This window comes from Triticum urartu, chromosome 6A, assembly GCF_056163025.1.
Source record: "Triticum urartu cultivar PI428250 chromosome 6A, HENAU_Tu73, whole genome shotgun sequence".
NCBI classification, from domain to species: domain Eukaryota; kingdom Viridiplantae; phylum Streptophyta; class Magnoliopsida; order Poales; family Poaceae; genus Triticum; species Triticum urartu.
Window position 1 is genome coordinate 326,405,752 of NC_141878.1, and position 24,781 is coordinate 326,430,532.

Here is a 24,781-nt window from a genome sequence, read left to right on the forward strand (position 1 = left end):
TCGGATGCCCGCAAATGATCTGGAAGAAATTAAGAAACATATCAAGGAGTTATTGGAGAAAGGATACATTCGAAGAAGTTCATCACCTTGGGGAGCCCCAGTACTTTTGGTTGAGAAGAAGGATAAATCCCTAAGGATGGTTGTTGATTATCGAGCCTTGAATGAAGTGATGATAAAGAACAAGTACCCACTACCGATGATCAACGATCTGTTTGATCAGTTGCAAGGAGCTAAAGTGTTCTCAAAGATCGATTTACGATCAGGGTATCATCAGTTGAAGATACGAGAGAAGGACATACCAAAGACGGCGTTCACAACGCGATATGGATTATACGAGTACACGGTCATGTCGTTTGGACTGACTAACGCCCCTGCTTATTTCATGAGCATGATGAACAAGGTGTTCATGGAGTATTTGGACAAGTTTGTTGTGGTGTTTATTGATGATATCATGGTATACTCGAAGAACGAGGAGGAGCACAAAGAGCATTTGCGTTTAGTTCTCGAGAAGCTCAGGGAACACCAGTTGTATGCTAAGTTTAGCAAATTCTAGTTTTGGCTGAAGGAAGTCGGATTCCTTGGACATGTTATATCAGGAGAAGGTATAGCAGTAGACCCCAGCAAGGTTCAGTCAGTCACTGAATGATTGGCACCCACCTCAGTTAGCGAGATCCGCAGTTTTCTTGGACTCGCAGGATACTACCGGAGATTCATTGAGAATTTTTCCAAGATTGCAAAACCAATGACTGAACTGTTGAAGAAGGATACCAAGTTTAAATGGACAGAAGATTGTGAAGCAAGTTTCCAGGAGTTGAAGAAACGTTTGACTACAGCCCCAGTGCTAGTACTGCCAGATATACATAAGGAGTTCCAAGTGTATTGCGACGCCTCTCGCTTAGGACTTGGATGTGTGCTTATGCAGAACGGAAGAGTTGTTTCGTATGCCTCACGACAACTAAAACCTCATGAGTTGAATTATGCTACGCATGATTTGGAGCTAGCAGCCGTAGTGCATGCATTGAAGACTTGGAGACATTACCTTATTGGAAACCGTTGTGATGTGTACACGGATCACAAGAGTTTGAAGTACATCTTCACCCAGAAGGAGCTGAACCTTAGGCAGAGGAGATGGTTGGAGCTTATAAAGGATTATGACATGAAGCTACACTATCATCCAGGAAAGGCCAATGTCGTAGCAGACGCATTGAGTCGGAAGAGTTATGCTAATATCCTTGAAAGTAAAGGACTGCCGAAGGAATTAGCAAAGGACATCATGGAACTTCGATTAGATATTGTACCTAGAAGGTTCATTGCCACAATGGAGGTTCAGTCGACATTGCTGGACAAGATTCGGGAAGCTCAGAAAGATGATAAAGAGATTGCCGAGATAAAGGAGAAGATGGGCAAAGGAAAGGCCAAAGGTTTTCGTGACGATGAGCACGATACCCTATGGTTTGAGGACCGAGTTTATGTGCCCAATAACCAGGAGATCAGGAAGTTAATACTTCAAGAGGCCCATGACTCACCATACTCGATACACCCCGGAAACACCAAGATGTATTTGGATTTGAAGGAACGTTTCTGGTGTACTGGTATGAAGAAGGATATTGCCGAGTATGTAGCCGTATGTGATGTATGTCAGAGAGTTAAGGAAGAACATCAGAAGCCAGCAGGACTGTTACAGCCTATGCCGATACCCGAATGGAAGTGGGATAAACTTAGCATGGACTTTATCACCGGATTACCCAGGACTAAAGCAGGATATGATTCCATATGGGTAGTAGTTGATCGTTTGACCAAAGTAGCTCACTTCATCCTAGTGAAAACCACCTATACAAGTGCAAAGTTGGCCAAGATCTATATGTCCAGGATCGTATGTCTGCATGGAGTTCCGAGGACCATCGTATCGGATCGAGGAACATAGTTTACTTCAAAGTTTTGGCATCAGTTACACTAGACTCTGGGAATGAGATTGGAGTTCAGTACAGCATTTCACCCGCAGACAGATGGACAGACTGAGAGAGTCAATCAAATTTTGGAGGACATGTTGAGAGCCTGTGCGCTAGATTATGGATCTAGTTGGGATGACAATTTGCCGTATGCAGAGTTCTCATACAACAATAGCTACCAAGCCAGTTTGAAGATGGCTCCGTTTGATGCCCTGTATGGACGCAGGTGCAGAACACCATTGATGTGGGATGAGGTAGGAGACCGACAGTTGTTTGGACCAGACTTGATTAAAGAATCTGAGGAGAAGGTAAAATTGATCCGAGACCGACTGAAGATTGCTCAGTCCAGGCAGAAGAGTTATGCAGACTCAAAACGCAAGGAGGTAACCTACGAAATTGGAGACAGAGCATATCTGTGAGTATCGCCCTTGCAAGGAGTGAAACGTTTTGGAGTTAAAGGAAAGTTAGCCCCGAGATTTGTAGGACCGTATTGCATTTTGGAACGGATGGGAGAAGTTGCCTACAAGTTGGAGTTACCTGAGGGATTGTCAGGATTCCACGATGTGTTCCACGTTTCACAGCTGAAGAAGTGTCATGCTGAGATGGCTGATATACCATTAAGAGATACAGTACCCTTGGAGGCGATTCAGTTGGACAGTGATTTGACTTACGAGGAGAAGCCAGTTAAGATTCTTGAGTTTGCCAGCAGAGTCACCCGCAGTAAGGTTATCAAGTTTTGCAAAGTTCAGTGGAGCCACCATACCAAGGATGAAGCTACCTGGGAACGAGAGGATGATCTCCGCAAGGACCACCCATACCTATTTTCTAGCCAACCCGAATCTTGAGGGCGAGATTCATCTTAAGGGGGGTAGGTTTGTAACATCCCAAATTTTAATTTGGAATGTTATACATAGATCATCCGTGCATATCATGATTTATTGCATTTCCGTTCCGCAATCCTCGAAATCCTAAGCAACTCAAGGACCCACGGAGAGAGTTGGGGATTTTCCGGTTTTCATATTTGATTTTTATCAAATAATGAAACGAGGATTTTGATTTTAATAATTTTTCTCTCCGAGAAATATTTCATATTAAATCAAATGAGTGGAGATAATATGACTTCTCCAAAATAATTGAAATATCGGAGGAAAAATGTTAAAATCATTTATTGGATTTTATTTGGTTTTATTCGGATTTTATTTGCATTAGAAAAAATGCATGTTTTCAAAATTTCATTTTAGGGCCAAGAAAATATTCAACTCGTCCTAAATATTTTATTTAGACGGTGAAAATTTGTTTTGGCATTTTTAGATTTTTTTATTTTTCTAGGATTTTTCTTCTGTCTGCGGTATTAAATTAAAAAAAATCCCGCGCCCGACTGGGCCTAGGGCCCAGCCGAGCCAGGCCGGCCCAGCCGCCGCCGCGGCCTCTTGCGCGCGCCGCCGCCGCCGCCGACTCGGACGATGAGTCCGAGCCGGACTCCGTCGCCGCCGCCTTGCCCCCTCCTCCAAGCCGCCCACCCCGCCCCTTTATATACGCGCCGCCCGAGGCCCCCACCGCCACCATCGCCGCCTCCCGCACCCCACCCGAAGCCGCGCCGCGCCCGCGCCACCGCCCGCCGCCGCCGCATCCCACCGCCCAGCGAGCCGCCGCCCCGCCGCTCAAGCCCTCGCCAGAGGTAGCCGCCGGATCCAACCGCCGGTTTTTCTTAAAAAAACTTTCGGTTTTATTTTTTTTCAAAACCCTAGTTTTCATTTTTTTAAATAGATCGGTTTTTCTCCGGTTTATTTATTTAGCGAGCGTTCGCTCGTTCGTTCGTTTTAACGAACACGTTCTTCGTTTAGATCCAGATAACGAACATTCGTTCATTAATCTGTTCGTCGTTTTTCTTTTTCTCGGATTTATTCCGTGATTTTTTCTGATCGCGATTTCTGATCTGATCTTAACTTCTGTTTATCTTTTCGCTCGTTTATCGGAATCAGGCGATTCAAGCGCCTGGAGTTTCGTCTCGAAACCCTCTTTCTGGTTAATCAACTCAAACAAGTTTTTGCTACTGTAAAATTTGACCTAAGTTCAAATTAGTAAACGAAGTGGTTTTCTTTCGCCGTTTGACTTTCGTTGCTTCGTTTGATTTGATTCTTTTTGCATACCGGAGTTCTTAAGTTGAACTTTCTGGTGAACCTCTCTTATTTGAGTTTTGCTTGTGCTTCGTTGCTTGTTACTTATGTATCTTATTGTTTGCTTGCGATAGAATTCCCAGAGTGCGAAGCATGTTACTACGAGTCTCTAGGATTCGCGGATCGTCAGCAAGGCAAGTAACACTTTGATCATATCCCATTATTACCCAGTTTTTATGCATTAGTTCCAATCCTCAAACATTGCATGATTAGGATGCCATTAACTTATGGGTTGGGAAGTAGTTGCTGAGGTAGAACCTATTGCCCTGTTATATTCAAACCCTTGGGAGTTACTTCTACGTATTGCTTATATTGCTATGCTATGCTCGTAGACGTGGTTTGGGTTTGAGTGAAATTCATGTCAGATGTGAGATTGTTAATTAATGGTTCAACTTAAGGTGGCAACTTAATCAAACAATTGGGTGGATTGAGGCACCTGGGGAACCCAGTGTTGTCTGTATTTTTTTTGGAAATCTCGGGGTACCTGTGTGATCTTCCTATGGACCGCCACCCAGGCTCAAAGAGAACTGAGATGATTCATGCTAGACACTTCCGTGTGTAGCCACAAGCTATTATGGGCTCTAGCATAGTTGAGTAAGTTACGTGAAGCTCTTGAAGAGGTAGATCAGTAGGTAGTGGGTTTTGTAGGTTTGGTATGGTCTACCCGGAGTAGAGAGTTAACGTTTCTGAAAGACTGTGTCTCGGTCATCCATTTCTCAAACACCATGTAGTGCGAGAAATCCAACGGAGGCGATCGAGTCTTGTGGGGAAAAGTGCGCAAACCTCTACAGAGTTTACAATCTAATCATGGTTAGCCGTGTCCCTGGTTATGGACAATTCTTGAGTATCTAGTACTTGGGTTATCACATGTATCTCACCATGTTTAATTAATACTGTTGGGTTGTTAATCACTTTAATTGGGATTGAGTTGGGGGTACCTTCTCAATGATGTTTCAACCACCATGATAGTTAAATTAAAATATATTCCTTTGTTGTAGGGAAAAATTGTCTTTTCGCAAAAACTATAACCATACAGCTTTCCACCAGCCATATATGCATGTAGTGATAGCATTATTCTGTTTCCGCTCTACTGTGTTATATTGCCAGCATATTCCATGTGCTGACCCGTTTTCGGGATGCAACGTATTATGTTGCAGACTTTTCAGACGAGGAGTAAGGTTCGTTAGGTCGTTGCCGTGCAGCTCAGCTATGCCGTTGGATTTGATGGACTCACCTTATCTTCCAAGCCTTCCGCTGTTATCGCATTAGATGGCCTTAAGCCATATTATTGTAATAAGTTCTCTTTTAGACTTTTTGATGTAATAAGTGTGTGATTGCTACTCTATTATAAATCCTCGAGTACTGTGTGTGTCAGCATTACCGATCCAGGGATGACACTGAAGCACAGAGATTTCGACCATCTGAGGTCGGGTCGCTACACAACTATAATTTTTTATTGTTCATGCCATTATCCTACTATTTTCACATACTTTGGCAATGGTTCATATGATTTCTTGGACAAACATATTAATATAGTGCCCAGTGACAATCCCTATTTGCTTCATGTTTTTTATTTCGCAGAAAACCCATATCAAATGAGTCCAAGCGCGATAGAAAGTTACGATGATTTTTATGGAATATATGAGAATTTTTGGCGCGAGAATCATCAGAAGGGTTGGTCCACAAGCTCCACAAGCTCAAGGGGCACACCCCTGCACCTATGGCCACCTCGTAAGTTGGTTGGGATATCCTTCAGCTACAAGGAAGCGAATAACCGAAGAAAAAATCCCTCAAAATTTCAGCCTAATCAGAGTTATGGATCTCCAGATACTTAAGAAATAGTGTTCGGCTAGAAAACAGGACGAGAAATAGAGAGAGATCGAATCTAGAGGGCCCCTCGCCCCTCGGGGACCATGGAGGGCAAGGACCAGAGGGGGGAATCCTTCGCCATCTAGGGAAATGGCCAAGTAAGAAGGAGGAGGGGGGCTCTCTCCCCCTCTCTCCCGGTGGCACCGGAGCGTTGCCGGGGGAACCATGTGACCTCTCTTTTCCCACTCTAATCTCTACCTAAACATGGTGCTTTATGCCACATATTATTATCCAATAATGTGTTGCCATCCTATGATGTTTAAGTATATTTCTTTTGTCCTATGGGTTTACTGTGGTATGGTGTGATTGATATGAGTTATATGTTGTTATGGTGTTGTCCTATGATGCCCTCTGTTATGTGCAAACATGTGGGATAACGCTGTAGGGTGTTTCTGTATGTTCATGATTCACTTACAATGGTTTGCGAGAGTGATAATAGCTTAAACCCGAGTAAGGGGTTGTAGCTTATGGGAGCAAAGGGGAGTTTATACTTAATGCTATGGTTGGGTTTGACCTTAATGATCTTTAGTAGTTGCGAATGCTTGCTAGAGTTCTAATCATAAGAACATGTGATCCAAGTACGAAAAGTATGTTAGCATATGCCTCTCCCTCGTAGCATATGATAAGTATCACACATGTCATATTCAATTTCCTAGGGATAATCCTTCTCATCATTCTCTAAAAGCTTTAAACAACAAACTAACTTTTATTACTGTCCAAAGTACTTCTAGTATTATTCTTGTTCTAGGTAAAGCAAACGTTAGTGTGCATAGAGTTGTATCGGTGGCCGATAGAACTTGAATAGAATCAAAATTCTACCTTTAGCTCCTCGTTGGGTTCGACACTTTCACTTATCAAAATAGGCTACAAATGATCGCCTATAGTTGTGGGTTATCAAGACCTTTATCTGGCGCCATTCCGGGGAGCAATAGCGTGGGGTGAATATTCTCGTGTGTGCTTGTTGGCTTTATCTCTAAGTAGATTTTATTTCTTGTTCTAAGTTGTTGTCTATCTTTAGTTATGGATATGGAAGATGAAACACCAAAAAAATTATTTGCACTTTCTACTAATGGATATGGGGAACCTCCTAAAACCCTCGATGCTGGTTATGTGGAGAACATTAGATACTACTTTGATAATCCTAATAAATCTCCATTCAACTTGATAATGGGGGATACTTTGGATCACCAGGAATACTTTAGGGATTATCGCTTGTCTCAAAAAGGGAAAAAATATGGCATCAAATTAAAATTTTGCATTCGTACGCTTGGAATTTATGCTTAAGGTATGATTATACTTGCTGCTCTAAGATGGAGACTCCACAACTTCCCTTTCAGTGTGAATTTAATGATGATGAAACCTTGGATTCTTATGCTAATGGTGTATATGAATACTATGATCTAGAACAAACATAATTTTTTTTGCTTTTAAGTGTGCGATGAAATTGAATCTATGTTTGAAAAGTATGAAAATTGTGATGATGCCCTCTACACATCTGAAAATCTTTCCATACTTAGATATTGCTATGAAAATTATAAATACAATGCTCGTATTAATGATCATATTGAGAGAATGTGTGCTGCCCTGGAAGAGAATAATATTTCGCAGGCTCCTATGGAAGAAGAAATTTATGAAACTTTGAGCTCATTAGATGAAAAAGATGAGGATGGGAGCAAAGAACAAAAGTAGAAGAGCAGATTAGCTACATGTGCCCACCTTCTAATGAGGGTAACTCTTAAACTCATTTATTATTCAACTTCCCTTCATGCTTACTGAAGGATGATTTTTATGATCCCTTGGATTCGTTTGAAATACCCCTTTTTGATGAACTTGATGCTTGCTGTGCTTATGGCCAAGATACCAAGATGAATGATGCTTATGGATATTAACTTGATATAGTGAATATCAGAGAAGTATGCATTCATTAAGGATTAAATTGATGGGTTGTGTTCTACCATTTACACATGATGATTTTAAGGGATATAATATGCATGTGCTTGTTGCTCCTACTTGCAATTATTATGAGAGAGGAACCACATCTCCACCTCCCTATGTTTTCAATACGATAAAATTGCAAGAAACTACTTGTGCTATGTATCAAGCTTTATTATGTGTGCATAAATTGTTCTTATCGGCGGGTGTGTGCAGAAAACGCGCGTGACACCATGGATGCAAGTCGTCCATTTTCTAGTTCGGGATGGGACACAAAGGTGAGGTGAAAGTGCTAGTTATCGACTAGAGGGGGGTGAATAGGCGATTTTTATGGAAGTCTTCAAAACAGAAGGTATTTGAAGACAGACTATCAAATCGAACCTATATGATATGCAGCGGAAGATAAACTATTCTAGACAGACCATAGTCAAGTAAGCAATATAATGAAAGCACGAAGACTAATAGCAGCTAGGTACAATAGATCAGAATGGAAGATAGTATGAAGCCAAACAGGTAATAGTCTTCGCACAATGAAGTCAAACAGATCAGGCAAACATGCAATGAATTCACAAAGACAAACTGAAATGTAAAGGAGGTGGGGGATGGAACCAGTAGCTTGGTGAAGACAAGGATTTGGTAGACCAGTTCTAGTTGCTGTGACAACTGTACGTCTGGTTAGAGAGGCTGAGATTGAACTCAGAAGACCACGTCTTCACCTTATTCCCCTTGAGCTAAGGACACCCATTCCTCGTCCAATCACTCTGGTAAGTCTTTGAGGTAGATTTCCAAACCTTCACAGACTCCGTTCACCGGCAATCCACACTCACTCTTGGATCCTCAGAATGTGATGCCTAACCGGCTGGAGGATACACAATCCTCAAGTGTAAAAAGTCTTCGAGTCACGTGGACATAAAGACTTCAGTGATGCCTAACACTCTTTGGCTCTAGGTGTTTTGAGCTTTGTCCTCGCAAGGATCTCTCTCTCTCTCTCAAAGGCTTCAGAGGTGGGTTGCTCTCAAACGACAAAAGCCGTGCACTAACTCTGAGCAGCCACCAATTTTTGCTGGAGGGGGTGGGCTACTTATAGCCAGCAGGAAACCCGACATGATATGTCAGAAATGACCCTGGGTCACTAAGGAATTGACACGTGTCCAACGGTCGATTTCAAACACACGCGGCAGCTTGTCTTGGGCTACAAGCAGAGCTGACTCATCCAACTTTGGATAAGATTTTCTCTCATTGTCTTCCCTTGAAGACATAGGATTTGGGTTTAGCATCATGTCAGTTTTTTGACTTTGTTCACTTGGACCCCACTTAACAGTTTGGTGGTTCTTATGACTCAATAAAGAAGAAAAGGAAACTACGAAAGAAATAATGTCTTCGCACTCCATGTCTTCAACTGAATATCTTCACATGTCATTATCTTTAACGTGAATGTCTTCACGAACTACCATTGTCTTCAATGTCTCCATACATTTTTAGGAGTCACCTCTGGTAGGTAAACTGAATCAATGAGAGACTACTACATGTGTTATCCTGCAATTCTCACAAACACATTAGTCCCTCAACCATGTTTGTCCTCAATACTCCAAAACCAACTAGGGGTGGTACTAGTTGCACTTACAGTCTACCCCTTTTTGGTGATTGATGACAAACTGGTTGAAGTTTTCAACGGGGTTAAAATTATGTGTAAGTTAAAGAACATGGTCATTGGCTTCATGAAGATAAAGGGGACCCCCCCTGAAGATGTGCATATAAGTATTTTGCCTTTGAATGCAAATGCACATGGTAAGTTATGCTTTGTGGAGATCGCCATCACTTCATAAAGACAATTCATTGTGCATACAAAAATGTAATGAAGATAATGACATGCACACTGAGAAATGGGCGTCTGCAGAATGAATTCATGCGGAATTTATCATTGCAATAAACGGTAGCAGCAAGAGTGGCAGACGACCATCAAGTTTTAAGTGTTACAACTCAAAAACTAATAGTTAAAGAACGAGAGTTGCAAAACTTAGCAAAAATAAGCACCCGACCCATATAGACCTGCTTGAAGACTATCAACTCATATGCTTCTCCCCCTTTTGTCAGGAATGGCCAAAAAGAATGAAGACATCGAGTGCCCATGCGTTCCCATGCGGTGCGGGAGAAGATGTTGGGACAAAAGGGTTGACGGTGGAGTTGGCGGTGCAGACGGGCCTGATGCAGAATCCTGATGCAGTGAAGCCATAGCTAGTGAAGTGGCGTCATCCTCTTCATCAATGACTAGAGCAACAATAGTTGGACCCAAAGATGAGTATTCAGAATCTTCAATTGAAGGTGTTGGACGCCAGCTTGTTGACCGTGGAGGCCTGGAGTCAAACCTGAAGAGTTCAGTGAAGCCATTTGCTTGAATATCGTCTTCAGAACAAAGCATTGTGAGGCTCTTCCAGGCACGCCGACACTCTTCATGATCAACAAAGGAGTTCTTGGTGGCGAGGTTGCATATGCGATTGACATCAACAAGGAGACTTTGCATCTGGCGCTTCATCCAGTCATGATGCCTATCCTTCTTTTGATGAAGTGAAACAAGAAGCTCTCAGCCATTCAACACACGAGCATGCTTCTGAGGCCTTTGGGCTACTGTGCTGGTTGTTGCATCAGTGTTGGCACGATGTGGTAGCCATAGCTGACCGATAAGAGGACCAACAGTAGCAGTAGTTGGATTCGGCACATGAATCCCTTCAAGAGGTTGAGTGAAGCTTTGGAAGGCAGCACTGTCTTCACGAATAGGCTCCTTGGCAGGCTCGGGATAGATGGCTTCATGTGACGTATCTACTTCAGGCAGAAAGACAACATGGTTGTGCGCTGAAGTGTGGCGACCCGACCCGAATGGATCAAGTCTACTGTGCTCTGGTGTCATCCCTGGATCAGTAATGCTGACACCACACATTACAGCGAAGGATTTATAGCAGAGTGGCAATCACACACTTATTACATCGTTGTCTCAAAGAGAACTTATTACAATAAATATGGCTTAAGGCCATCTAATGTCGATAACAGCAGAAGACTCGGAAGATAAATGGGTCCATCAACTCCAACGGCATCACTGAGTATAGAACCACGACCTAAAAGCACCTTACTCGTCGTCTGAAAAGTCTGCAACATGAGAAGTTGCAGCCTGAAAACGGGTCAGCACATGGAATATGCTGGCAATGTAACACATAGAGAGTAATGGAATGAAACAGCTATACTATATGCATATATGGCTGGTGGAAAGCTCTATGGTTACAGTTTTTGCGTAAAGCCAGTTTTCCCTACTGCAAAGGAATACATTTATTTAACTATCATGGTGGTTGTGAAACATCGAGAATGGTTGACAGCATTCCGATCCCAATTAAGTGAACAATTAAAACCCAACAACATTAATTAGAAGTAACATGATGAGATTCACATGATATTCAAGTACTAGATACTCAAGATGTCCATAACCGGGGACACGGCTAATCATGATTAGTTTGTACACTCTGCAGAGGTTTGCGCACTTTTCCCCACAAGACTCGATCGCCTCCGTTGGATTTCTCGCACTACATGGTGTTTGAGAAACGGATGACCGAGACATAGCCTTTCAGAAGCGCTAGCACCTTACAATCGGGTAGACCGGTACACCTACATCCCCTACATCTGCTAGTCTACCACTTTAAGAGTTCGCACAACTTAGTCAACTATGCCAGAGCCCATAATGGCTTGTGGCTGCACACGGAAGTTTCTAGCATGAAAGATCTTATGATCCCTTTGAGCCTGGGTGGCGGTCCAAAATAAAAACAGGCAAGTCCTAATAGACATCAGGTGCCTCAATCCACCCAGATGTGTGTTTAAGTTGCCACCTTAGATAAACCATTAAAATTATCAACTCACATCTGTCATGGATATCACTCACCCAATCCACGTCTACTAGCATAGCATGGCATAATAAGCAAACGTAGAAGTAACTCCCAAAGGTTTCATAATAAACAGGTAATAGGTACTACCTCTTCTACTTCCCATCCCACAATTTAATTAGATCCTAATCATGCAGTGTGAGAGGATTGATCTAATGCAATAAAACATGGGTTGTAGAAAAGGTATGATCAAAGTGTTACTTGCCTTGCTGATGATCCGCGAGACCTAGGGTTTCGAAGTAACAGGCGGCGCAATCCGGGTGATCTATCGCAGACAAACAACAAGCATAAAATAAGTACTCATCTAATGCACAGGTAAAACTTGAACAAGGGAACAAACCAGAAAGTTCAACTTAAGAACTCCGGTTGCAAAGAAAGAACGAACCGAACAAAGAATCGGAAAACAAACGGCGGAAGAAAACAACTCGGTTCTAGCAAGTTGAAACTAGGTCAAATTTTACCGGGGCAAAAACTTGTTTAAGTTGATTAGAAAGAACGACGGTTTCGAAACGAAACTCCAGGCGCTTGAATCACCTGATTCCGATAAACGAGCGGGAAGAAAGACTAGAACGAAGATCGGATCTGAGATCGCGATCGCGGAATAAATCCGACGAAAAGAAAGAGACGAACGGTTAAACGAACGGGCGTCGTTAACCGGGAAAATTCGGTGATCACGTTCGTTGAGGCGAACGGTCCGAAAGAAGAACGAAAACCGATCTAGGGTTTTCAGAAAAGAAACCGAAAAGGAAACGGAAAACCGATCTAGGGTTTCGGAAGAAAACCGAAACAAAAACCGGAAGAAAAGAAAAGAAAACTGGAACGGTTTCTAGAAGAAAAACCGAACCGAGGGAAAGAAGAGGCGGCGCGGCTACCTCGGGAGGCGGGGCTCCGGGCGGCGGCTAGGCAAGGGCGGCGGCGGCGCGGCTGCGGCTGCTGCTGCTGCTGCTTGGGGCGGCGGGCTGGTGTGGGGAGGAGAGGGGGGGGGGTCTTGGGGCATTTATAGGAGGGAGGGGGAGAGGGTTTCTTGGGGAGGGGGCAAGAAAAGGAGGGGGGCCGGCGGCCTAGAGTCCTTCTAGGACTCGGCCTGGGGTGGCGGGGCTGGCGGCTGGCGCTGGGCCGGCCGGCTGGGCCCTTGGCCCAGGCGGGGCGCTGCTCTCTCTCTTTTTTTTAAAATTAGTTTCGCGCGCAGAAAAATAAAGAAAAAGAAAACTAAACGGACTCCAAAATTCCTAAGGTAAATTTTCCCCGACTCCTAAAAATGAGTCGAACAAAAAGAACTTTTCTCCGGGCCTAAAATGCAATTTTTTGAAAACACGCATTTTTCCCTATCCAAATAAAAAGCAAACAAAACTCCGGCAAAAACAAAATTTGATTTATTCATTAGATCTTCATTTTTCCTAACTTTGGGAAAGTCATATTATTCCCTCTCTCATTTTTTTGATATTGGAAAAATAATTGAAGATGAAATAAAATAAATCAAATGATCCTCTTTTCCAAAATTTGAGAGAATTCAAATATGAAAATAACGAAATCTCCAACTCTCTCCGAGGGTCCTTGAGTTGCGTGAAATTTCTAGGATCAACCAAAAATGCAAGAAATATGATATGCATGATGATCTAGTGTATAACATACCAAATTGGAAATTTGGGATGTTACAAACCTACCCCCCTTAAGATGAATCTCGCCCTCGAGATTCGGGTTGGCTAGAAAATAGGTGAGGGTGGTCCTTGAGCAAATCTTCTTCTCTCTCCCAGGTGGCTTCATCCTCTGAATGGTGGTTCCACTGAACTTTGCAAAACTTGATAACCTTGCTGCGAGTAACTCTGCTGGCAAACTCGAGAATCTTGACTGGCTTCTCCTCATATGTTAAGTCGTCCTTCAACTGAATTGCTTCAAGCGGCACGGTATCTCTTAGCGGTATCTCCGCCATCTCGGCATGACATTTCTTCAGCTGAGAAACATGGAATACATCATGAACTCCTGACAGTCCCTCTGGTAATTCCAACTTATAAGCGACTTCTCCCATACGTTGCAAGATCTTGTACGGTCCAACGAAACATGGTGTTAACTTTCCGTTAACTCCAAAGCGCTTAACTCCTCGAAGTGGGGATACTCGAAGGTAAACTCTGTCTCCGGTTTCGTAAACTGTCTCCTTGCGTTTAGAATCTGCGTAGCTCTTCTGCCTGGACTGGGCTACCTTGAGCCTATTGCGAATCAACTTAACTTTCCGTTCAGACTCCTTAATCAAATCTGGTCCAAAGAATTGACGGTCTCCAACTTCGTCCCATGACAACGGTGTCCTGCACCTCCTTCCGTATAAAGCTTCGAAAGGTGCCATCTTCAAACTGGTTTGGTAACTGTTGTTATAAGAAAACTCCGCATACGGCAAGTTATTGTCCCAACTAGATCCATAATCTAGTGCACAAGCTCTCAGCATATCTTCCAAAATCTGATTGACTCTCTCGGTCTGTCCATCCGTCTGCGGATGAAAAGCTGTGCTGAACTCCAGTCTGGTTCCTAAAGTTTCATGCAACTGATTCCAAAACTTTGAGGTAAATTGGGTTCCTCTATTTGATACAATACTCCTCGGAACTCCATGCAAACAAATGACCCTATTCATGTATATCTTAGACAACTTAGCACTGGTGTAAGTGGTCTTAACTGGAATGAAATGTGCTACCTTTGTCAAACGATCAACTACTACCCATATCGAGTCATATCCTGCTTTCGTCCTGGGTAGTCCTGTGATAAAATCCATGCCTATCTTATCCCACTTCCATTCGGGTATCGGCAATGGTTGTAACAATCCTGCTGGCTTCTGATGCTCTGCCTTTACTCTCTGACATACGTCACAAACTGCTACATATGCTGCAATATCCTTCTTCATTCCGGTCCACCAGAATGTTTCCTTCAAATCCAAATACATCTTGGTATTCCCTGGGTGAATCGAATACGGTGAATCATGTGCCTCTTGCAAAATCAACTTCCTGATCTCCGGGTCATTGGGCACATAAACACGATCCTCAAACCATAAGGTATCGTGCTCATCCTCACGAAATCCCTTTGCTTTTCCTTCACTCAATTTCTCTTTTATAGCAGCAATCTCCTTGTCAGATTTCTGAGCTTCTCTGACCTTATCCATCAATGTTGACTGAATCTCCAATGTTGCTACATAGCCTCTCGGAACTATTTCCAAACATAGCTCACGAAGGTTTTCTGCTAACTCCTTTGGTACTTGTCCCGTCACTAGGGTGTTGACATGGCTCTTACGGCTCAATGCGTCAGCTACTACATTAGCTTTTCCGGGATGGTAATGCAATCTCATGTCATAATCCTTGATGAGCTCCAACCATCTCCTTTGTCTGAGGTTCAACTCCTTCTGCGTGAAAATGTACTTCAAACTCTTGTGATCCGTGTACACCTCACAATGATTTCCAATGAGGAAATGTCTCCACGTCTTCAATGCATGCACTACGGCTGCTAACTCCAAATCATGCGTGGCATAATTCAACTCATGAGGCTACAGTTGCCGTGAAGCATACGAAACAACTCTTCCTTTCTGCATAAGCACTGCTCCAAGTCCTCGACGTGAAGCATTGCAATACACCTCATAATCCTTGGTCTGATCTGGCAAAATCAATACTGGTGAGGTAACCAAATGTTTCTTCAATTCCTGGAAACTAGCCTCACACTCCTCAGTCCATTTGAACTTAGTATCCTTCTTCAACAATTCAGTCATAGGCTTTGCAATCTTTGAGAAATTCTCAATAAATCTCCGGTAGTATCCTGCGAGTCCAAGAAAACTCCGGATCTCTCCAACTGTCGTTGGTGAGTCCCATTCGGTTACTGTCTCAACCTTAGTGGGGTCAACTGCTATACCTTCTCCAGATATAACGTGTCCGAGGAATCCCACTTCCTTCAACCAAAACTGACATTTGCTGAATTTGGCATATAACTGATGTTCCCTTAGTTTCTCCAAAACCAAACGCAAATGTTCCTTATGCTCCTCTTCATTCTTTGAATAAACCAGGATGTCATCAATGAACACTACGACGAACTTATCCAAAAACTCCATAAACACTTTGTTCATCAGGTTCATAAAATAGGCAGGTGCGTTAGTCAATCCAAATGACATAACGGTATACTCATACAGTCCGTATCTCGTGGTGAATGCTGTCTTAGGTATGTCCTGCTCCCGAATCTTCAATTGATGGTACCCTGATCGCAAATCGATCTTGGAAAACACTTTAGCTCCTTGCAATCGATCAAACAGATCATTGATCATTGGCAGTGGGTACTTGTTCTTGATGGTTACTTCATTCAATCCCCGATAATCTACAACCATCCTTAACGATCCATCCTTCTTTTCCACTAGAAGTACGGGTGATCCCCAAGGCGAAGAACTTGGGCGAATGTAACCTTTATCCAATAACTCCTTAATCTGATTCTTAATTTCCACCAAATCCTTTGCTGGCATCCGGTACGGTTTCTTCGATATTGGGCCTGTACCTGGCAATAACTCAATCAAAAACTCAATGTCTCTATCCAGTGGCATGCCTGGCAATTCCTCAGGAAATACATCAGGAAAATCCTTTACCACTGGTACTTCCTCCTGCACAACTCCTGATAAGGAATTTACTTGTGTCCTGTTTGGCACATGCCGGGATACATACTTGATCCTTCTTCCTTCTGGTGTGGTAAGCAAAGTTGTCTTACTAGCACAATCGATGTTTCCTCCATACATCGACAGCCAATCCATACCAAGAATCACATCCAGACCTTGGGATTCCAGAATAATTAAATCCGTTGGGAAAACATGCCTTTCTATACTTAATGGCACTTGAAAACATCCTTGTCTGGCCATGTACTCTGCTCCTGGTGAGCTTACTAGCATAGGTGTTTTAAGAATCCTAGTGGGCAGGCTATACTTATCCACAAATCCCCTTGATATGTATGAATGCGATGCACCAGTATCAAAAAGAACGAGTGCAGTAAATGACTTAACCAAAAACTTACCTATTACTGCATCGGGCTGATCTTCAACCTCCTCCACATTAACGTGGTTCACCTGTCCCCTATTGAAAGGGTTCGGCTTCTTCCCAGAGCTTCCATTGCCATTTCCATTCTGGCCTTCAGGACATTCATTTGCATAATGCCCTGGCTTCGTACACTTATAGCAAGTGACGTGGCTCAGGTCCTTCTTGGCTGGGGTGGATGGGGTGGTCCGGTTCTGGCCGTTGCTTCCTCCATTCCCATTACCATTCTTGTGGCCATTATGGTTGTGCGAGCTACCTCCTCCATGGGTGTGCTGAAACTGAAATCCCGGTTTAGGAGCAAAACGGGGCTTCTGCTGGGCTCCAGAGTTATACTTCCCCTGTCCATATTTCCTCTTGCGGTTCTCAATCTGCTGTTGCTTCCCTTCAATCACGATGGCACGATCTACCAACTCCTGGTAGTTGTTGAAACTCGCTACCATCAACTGCATGCTTAGTTCATCATTCAATCCCTCCAGAAACTTCTCCTGCTTAGCTGCATCCGTAGCAACGTCATCTGGGGCATAACGTGCTAACTTGCTGAAGTCGTCAACGTACTGGCCAACTGTCCTTCCTCCTTGGCGTAAGTTGCGAAACTCACGCTTCTTTATGGCCATAGCTCCTGCTGAAACATGGGCAGTGCGGAAAGCTTGCTGAAACTGATCCCATGTGACAGTGTCAACTGGGTAAGTGGCTGTGAAATTCTCCCACCATGCTGCCGCGGGTCCGTCAAGCTGGTGAGCGGCAAACTTCACTTTCTCACCATCCGTGCATCCTGCAGTGGTCAACTCCCTTCCTATCTTGCGGAGCCAATCGTCTGCTACTATTGGTTCGGTGCTACTGGAAAACACTGGTGGATTCAGCCTAAGGAAACGGGCTAAGTGGTCAACAGGTGGTGGTGGTGGTGGGTTGTTGTTGTTGTTCTGCAGGTTCTGGACTAACATCTGCATCAATTGATTCTGCTGCTGGATCAATTGGGTGAGCTCCGGTGGAAATCCATTGTCACGTCTCGGAGGCATCTGAGGGTTTAGAAAAGATGAGATATAAGAATAGAGGGGGTCTAAAGAGAAAACACTACCCATATGCACATGAGCAAATGCACAGAAAATCACTTCATCAATCAAACAAGGGCTTACAATTGGTGTAAAACTATCGCAAAAGTGCTCGACTATAATGTTTACATGGGGGAAATACTACTACTATCTGGTGGTCATCTAGAAATTTGAACCAGTGGAAGACTCCATGATATCTGCTCCAGCTTCGTCTTCAAAGTCGGGTTCACTTGGATCCGAATCGGTGTCATCGATGATGATGTAGTTGTCCGGACATGCGACGTACTCGTCTTCCTCCGTGGATGCTAACTTCCTCTTGAGTTCTTCAATCTCCTGCTTAAGATCGCCATTGTGCCTTGCTAGAGCTACGATCTCGTCCATGTAGTCCTTGCGTGTAGACTTCAGTTCTCCTTCTAGCTCGATGATCCTTGCCTTCGCATTCTTCAACTCTATCATATCATTGCACATCTGGTTCTCGTGGCGTCGAATATGCTGGTTTAACTCCTGGATGAATGATGCAATGGATCTATCCTTCTTGGTGCTGACTAACTCCCATTGTTCATCTCGGCGTCTGCAAATCTGGTAGATAGTGTCCTTGAGGTCTTCTTGATAAACTTCTCCAATGCATCCTATGGTGATATGAGCTACCATGCTTCTTCCTAGACTCCAGGTTGGTGCATTGAAAACACTATCTATAGGCTTCGTGATTGGCACGAATGTCCTTCCTGGAACGTGAGCTTGAATCTTCCAGCGCTCCTCTTCAGGCAGAGTGGCGTTGAAGGTTCCCGTGAAGCTTGGTAATCCAATGTTCAGGTACTTGGGGACTTCCTTCAGGTGAAATCCAAATGGTGTGCCTTCATCAGGTTGAGCGTACTTAATCTTCGCGTGCGTCATTCTAAAAGAGTAGAAAAGATGGGGAGTTAGAAAATGAGAAGAGAATGGTGATCTATGGCTTTAACTTAGTGGTCGTGTCCTACAGTCAGCGTGTGTTCTGATACCATCTCTGTGGCGACCCGACCCGAATGGATCAAGTCTACTGTGCTCTGGTGTCATCCCTGGATCAGTAATGCTGACACCACACATTACAGCGAAGGATTTATAGCAGAGTGGCAATCACACACTTATTACATCGTTGTCTCAAAGGGAACTTATTACAATAAATATGGCTTAAGGCCATCTAATGTCGATAACAGCAGAAGACTCGGAAGATAAATGGGTCCATCAACTCCAACGGCATCACTGAGTATAGAACCACGACCTAAAAGCACCTTACTCGTCGTCTGAAAAGTCTGCAACATGAGAAGTTGTAGCCTGAAAACGGGTCAGCACATGGAATATGCTGGCAATGTAACACATAGAGAGTAATGGAATGAAACAGCTATACTATATGCATATATGGCTGGTGGAAAGCTCTATGGTTACAGTTTTTGCGTAAAGCCAGTTTTCCCTACTGCAAAGGAATAAATTTATTTAACTATCATGGTGGTTGTGAAACATCGAGAATGGTTGACAGCATTCCGATCCCAATTAAGTGAACAATTAAAACCCAACAACATTAATTAGAAGTAACATGATGAGATTCACATGATATTCAAGTACTAGATACTCAAGATGTCCATAACCGGGGACACAACTAATCATGATTAGTTTGTACACTCTGCAGAGGTTTGCGCACTTTTCCCCACAAGACTCGATCGCCTCCGTTGGATTTCTCGCACTACATGGTGTTTGAGAAACGGATGACCGAGACATAGCCTTCAGAAGCGCTAGCACCTTATGATCGGGTAGACCGGTACACCTACATCCCCTACATCTGCTAGTCTACCACTGTAAGAGTTCGCACAACTTAGTCAACTATGCCAGAGCCCATAATGGCTTGTGGCTGCACACGGAAGTTTCTAGCATGAAAGATCTTATGATCCCTTTGAGCCTGGGTGGCGGTCCAAAATAAAAACAGGCAAGTCCTGATAGACATTAGGTGCCTCAATCCACCCAGATGTGTGTTTAAGTTGCCACCTTAGATAAACCATTAAAATTATCAACTCACATCTGTCATGGATATCACTCACCCAATCCACGTCTACTAGCATAGCATGGCATAATAAGCAAACGTAGAAGTAACTCCCAAAGGTTTCATAATAAACAGGTAATAGGTACTACCTCTTCTACTTCCCATCCCACAATTTAATTAGATCCTAATCATGCAGTGTGAGAGGATTGATCTAATGCAATAAAACATGGGTTGTAGAAAAGGTATGATCAAAGTGTTACTTGCCTTGCTGATGATCCGTGAGACCTAGGGTTTCGAAGTAACAGGCGGCGCAATCCGGGTGATCTATCGCAGACAAACAACAAGCATACAATAAGTACTCATATAATGCACAGGTAAAACTCGAACAAGGGAACGAACCAGAAAGTTCAACTTAAGAACTCCGGTTGCGAAGAAAGAACCAACCGAACAAAGAACCGGAAAACAAACGGCGGAAGAAAACAACTCGGTTCTAGCAAGTTGAAACTAGGTCAAATTTTACCGGGGCAAAAACTTGTTTAAGTTGATTAGACGGAACGGCGGTTTCGAAACGAAACTCCAGGCGCTTGAATCACCTGATTCCGATAAACGAGCGAGAAGAAAGACTAGAACGAAGATCGGATCTGAGATCGCGATCGCGGAATAAATCCGACAAAAAGAAAGAGACGAACGGTTAAACGAACGGGCGTCGTTAACCGGGAAAATTCGGTGATCACGTTCGTTGAGACGAACGGTCCGAAAGAAGAACGAAACCGATCTAGGGTTTTCGGAAGAGAAACCGAAAAGGAAACGGAAAACTGATCTAGGGTTTCGGAAGAAAAGCGAAACAAAAACCGAAAGAAATGAAAAGAAAATCGGAACGGTTTCTAGAAGAAAACCGAACCGAGGGAAAGAAGAGGCGGCGCGGCTACCTCGGGAGGCGGGGCTCCGGGCGGCGGCTAGGCAAGGGCGGCGGCGGTGGCTAGGCGGCGGCGGCAGGCGGCGCGGCTGCGGCTGCTGCTGCTGCTTGGGGCGGCGGGCTAGTGTGGGGAGGAGAGGGGGGGGTCTTGGGGTATTTATAGGAGGGAGGGAGAGAGGGTTTCTTGGGGGAGGGGGCAAGAAAAGGAGGGGGGGCCGGCGGCCTAGAGTCCTTCTAGGACTCGGCCTGGGGCGGCGGGGCTGGCGGCTGGCGCTGGGCCGGCCGGCTGGGCCCTTGGCCCAGGCGGGGCGCTGCTCTCTCTCTCTCTCTCTTTTTTAAATTAGTTTCGCGCGCAGAAAAACAAAGAAAAAGAAAACTAAACGGACTCCAAAATTCCTATGGTAAATTTTCCCCGACTCCTAAAAATGAGTCGAACAAAAAGAACTTTTCACCGGGCCTAAAATGCAATTTTTTGAAAACACGCATTTTTTCCTATCCAAATAAAAAGCAAACAAAACTCCGGCAAAAACAAAATTTGATTTATTCATTAGATCTTCATTTTTCCTAACGTTGGGAAAGTCATATTATTCCCTCTCTCATTTTTTTGATATTGGAAAAATAATTGAAGATGAAATAAAATAAATCAAATGATCCTCTTTTCCAAAATTTGAGAGAACTCAAATATGAAAATAACGAAATCTCCAACTCTCTCTGAGGGTCCTTGAGTTGCGTGAAATTTCTAGGATCAACCAAAAATGCAAGAAATATGATATGCATGATGATCTAGTGTATAACATACCAAATTGGAAATTTGGGATGTTACATGAAGCTTGATAATTGATGGTGGAGTGAAGCTTAATCAGTCGCATGACCCATGGAGCATAGAAGTTGAGGCCAAACAAATCAATACCAAAAGCTGCCAATTAACGAAAGAAGAAGTCTTGAGTGTTGAACCTAATGCCATTGATGAGGTAGAAAACAAATGTCTTCATGGTGCCTTCAATATTGGCGTGAGGAGAGTGCCTCTTGATTGGCCATAGAGTATGCCTCAGTATGTGATAGATAGTGCGGGGCGGGTACTCGAGGTCATTGACAAGAAATTCCTTGGGTTATTCAGCATCATCAGGAAAAGGCTTCATCATACTGAGCATCTGGCTCATTTTGGGTTCAGGCTTCTGAAAGATGCTCTACAATTCTTGCTCATAACGCTGACAACCTGGCTCATAGAGATCACCAGGAAGTTAGCTCGATGAAGTATTGAGCTTTGGCTTCGTGATGTACATCACCTGACATCCACTCAGGGACCCGTGTGTTCGGATCCCTGTTGTAGCCTGAGATGTGAAGAGTGGCATGGAATTGCAGCGGAAGTTCCACATTCCAGTGCTCCTTGTCAACGACAAATGGGAGAAAGTCAAATTCTCTAAAGCATTCAAGATCTTCTTCAAGGCACGAGAGACCAGCAATGGCATCGCAACACATGCGCTTGAGAGGGAAGATCATGTCCTGGTTATACAGAATACATGAGTAGTAGCTCCTTTGCTGGTGGTTCCAGAACCTGTCAGATGAGATCTTAGGCTTCTTGTCAAAGAAGGCGTTGTGATCTATGAAGCTGAGCACACTAAAGGAGCCTCGAGTGGTAATGACACTAGGAAGCCTGGGCAGTCTGGGCTTTGGCTTCAGCATCTGAGGCCTTTGCTCCACATGATAATCATACTGAGGACCATGAGCAGCTGGTGGTGTCATGATTGGCCACTTGACAGTTACAAGCTCACCATGATAGAACACCTGTTCCATAGTGTGAGGTATAGGAGAAGCAGCAACAATATCAGAGGTGGATGGTTAAGTGTCTTCAATGGCATCATGGGATTTAGTCTGAAGAGTGGCTCCGGGCTACACATTGTCTTCAGCCATGACTATGTCATCGGCTTCAGTAGTGGTTGTATCAGCAGCTTCATTTTCCGCGGCTTCAGTGGCTTCAAGAATTGGCGGGTCTGGCACAATCACATCTTCATTCTATATTGTTTCAGCGGTAGGGGGAATAACAGATTGATCTTCATCTTTGTCCTCGACTAATGTAGCCAGTATATCTTCATCCTCTTTTGCTTCAGATTGATGAGCATTTTCTAAGGGGATGGCTTCAGGGAACACTTGGCGTGCTACTGATCTTGTGGCTTGCACATCCTCTTTAGGAATGCTTGACATGGAGACCGTTGGCCTTGGGCCTCAGTTGATCTTGTGGCTTGCACATCCTCTTTAGGAATGCTTGACATGGAGACCATTGGCCTTGGGCCTCGGTGAAGCCTTCGAAAAGAGGGCGACGCCTGCGGTGAGAGAGTGGTATTCTCCATGTCTTCAAGTGTGTCTTGTGGAGTCTCAATCACAGGAGTAGTGACTTGAGCTGGTGGTGTGCGAGGAATGACCTCGCGCAGCGGAGTGTTGGGGTGGTGCACTTGCCAGAAATCATCTTGTGTGATTGGCGTCGTGGGACCTGAAAGTGCTAGTGATCGACCAGAGGGGGGTGAATAGGCGATTTTTATGAAAGTCTTCAAAACATGGAAGTTTAGAAGACAAACAATAGAAGCAAACATATTACCATGCAGCGGAAGGTAGACTACACTAGGCAAGCCATAGTCAAGTATCCAATGAAGTGAAAGCACAACGACTAATAGCAGCTAGGCAGTATAGATCAGGGCGGAAGGTAGTATGAAGCCAATCAGAACAAGCAGTTACACAGTGAAGACAAAAGGATAATGCAAACAGGCAATGACTTCACAAGGACCAACCGCAAATAAAGATATGGGAAAGGATTGAACCAGTGGCTCGTTGAAGACAATGATTTGTTGGACCAGTTCCATTTGTTGTGACAACTGTACGTCTGGTTAGGGAGGCTGAGATTCAACTCAGAAGACCACGTCTTCACCTTATTCCCCTTGAGCTAAGGACACCCAATCCTCGCCCAATCACTCTGGTAAGTCATCAAGGTAGACTTCAAAACCTTCACAGACTTCGTTCACCGACGATCCACAATGACTCTTGGATGCTCAGAATGCGTTGCCTAACCGGCTGGAGGATTCACAGTCCTCAGGTGTAATAAGTCTTCAGATCACACAGACAGGAAGACTTCAGTAATGCCTAACACTCTTTGGCTCTGGGTGTTTAGGGCTTTGTCCTCGCAAGGATTTCTCTCTCAAAGGCTTCGAGGTGGGTTGCTCTCAAACGACAAAAGCCGTCCACTAACTCTGAGCAGCCAACCAATTTATGGTGCAGGGGGTGGGCTATTTATAGCCACTAGGCAACCCGACCTGATTTGTCCGAAATGACCCTGGGTTACTAAGGAGCTAACACGTGTTCCAACGGTCAGATTTCAAACACACACGGCAACTTGACTTGAGCTACAAGCAAAGCTGACTTATCCAGCTCTGGATAAGATTTGCTCTCATTGTCTTCGCTCGAAGACAAAAGATTTTGGTTAAGCATCACTTCAGTCATTCAGACTGGTTCACTTGGACCCCACTTAACAGTACGGTGGTTCCAATGACTCAACAAAGAAGAAAAGCAAACAACGAAACAACTAAGTCTTCGTGCTCCATAGTCTTCACGCGATGTCTTCTTTTGTCATAGTCTTCAATGTGAATACCTTCACATACCACCTTTGTCTTCAATGTCTTCATACATTTTTAGGGGTCATTGTAACGCCCTCGATGCGGCTATATCTCCTACGTGTCGAAGCATGACTTAGAGGCATAACCGCATTGAAAGCAATGTCACAAGTAAGGTAATCTTCACAACATCCCATGTAATATAGATAATAAGGGGAAAGGTACATAGTTGGCTTACACTCGCCACGTCACACAAAGTACATAAATAGCAATACATCATCCAATACACTCATGGTCCGACTACGGTACCAAAATAAAAG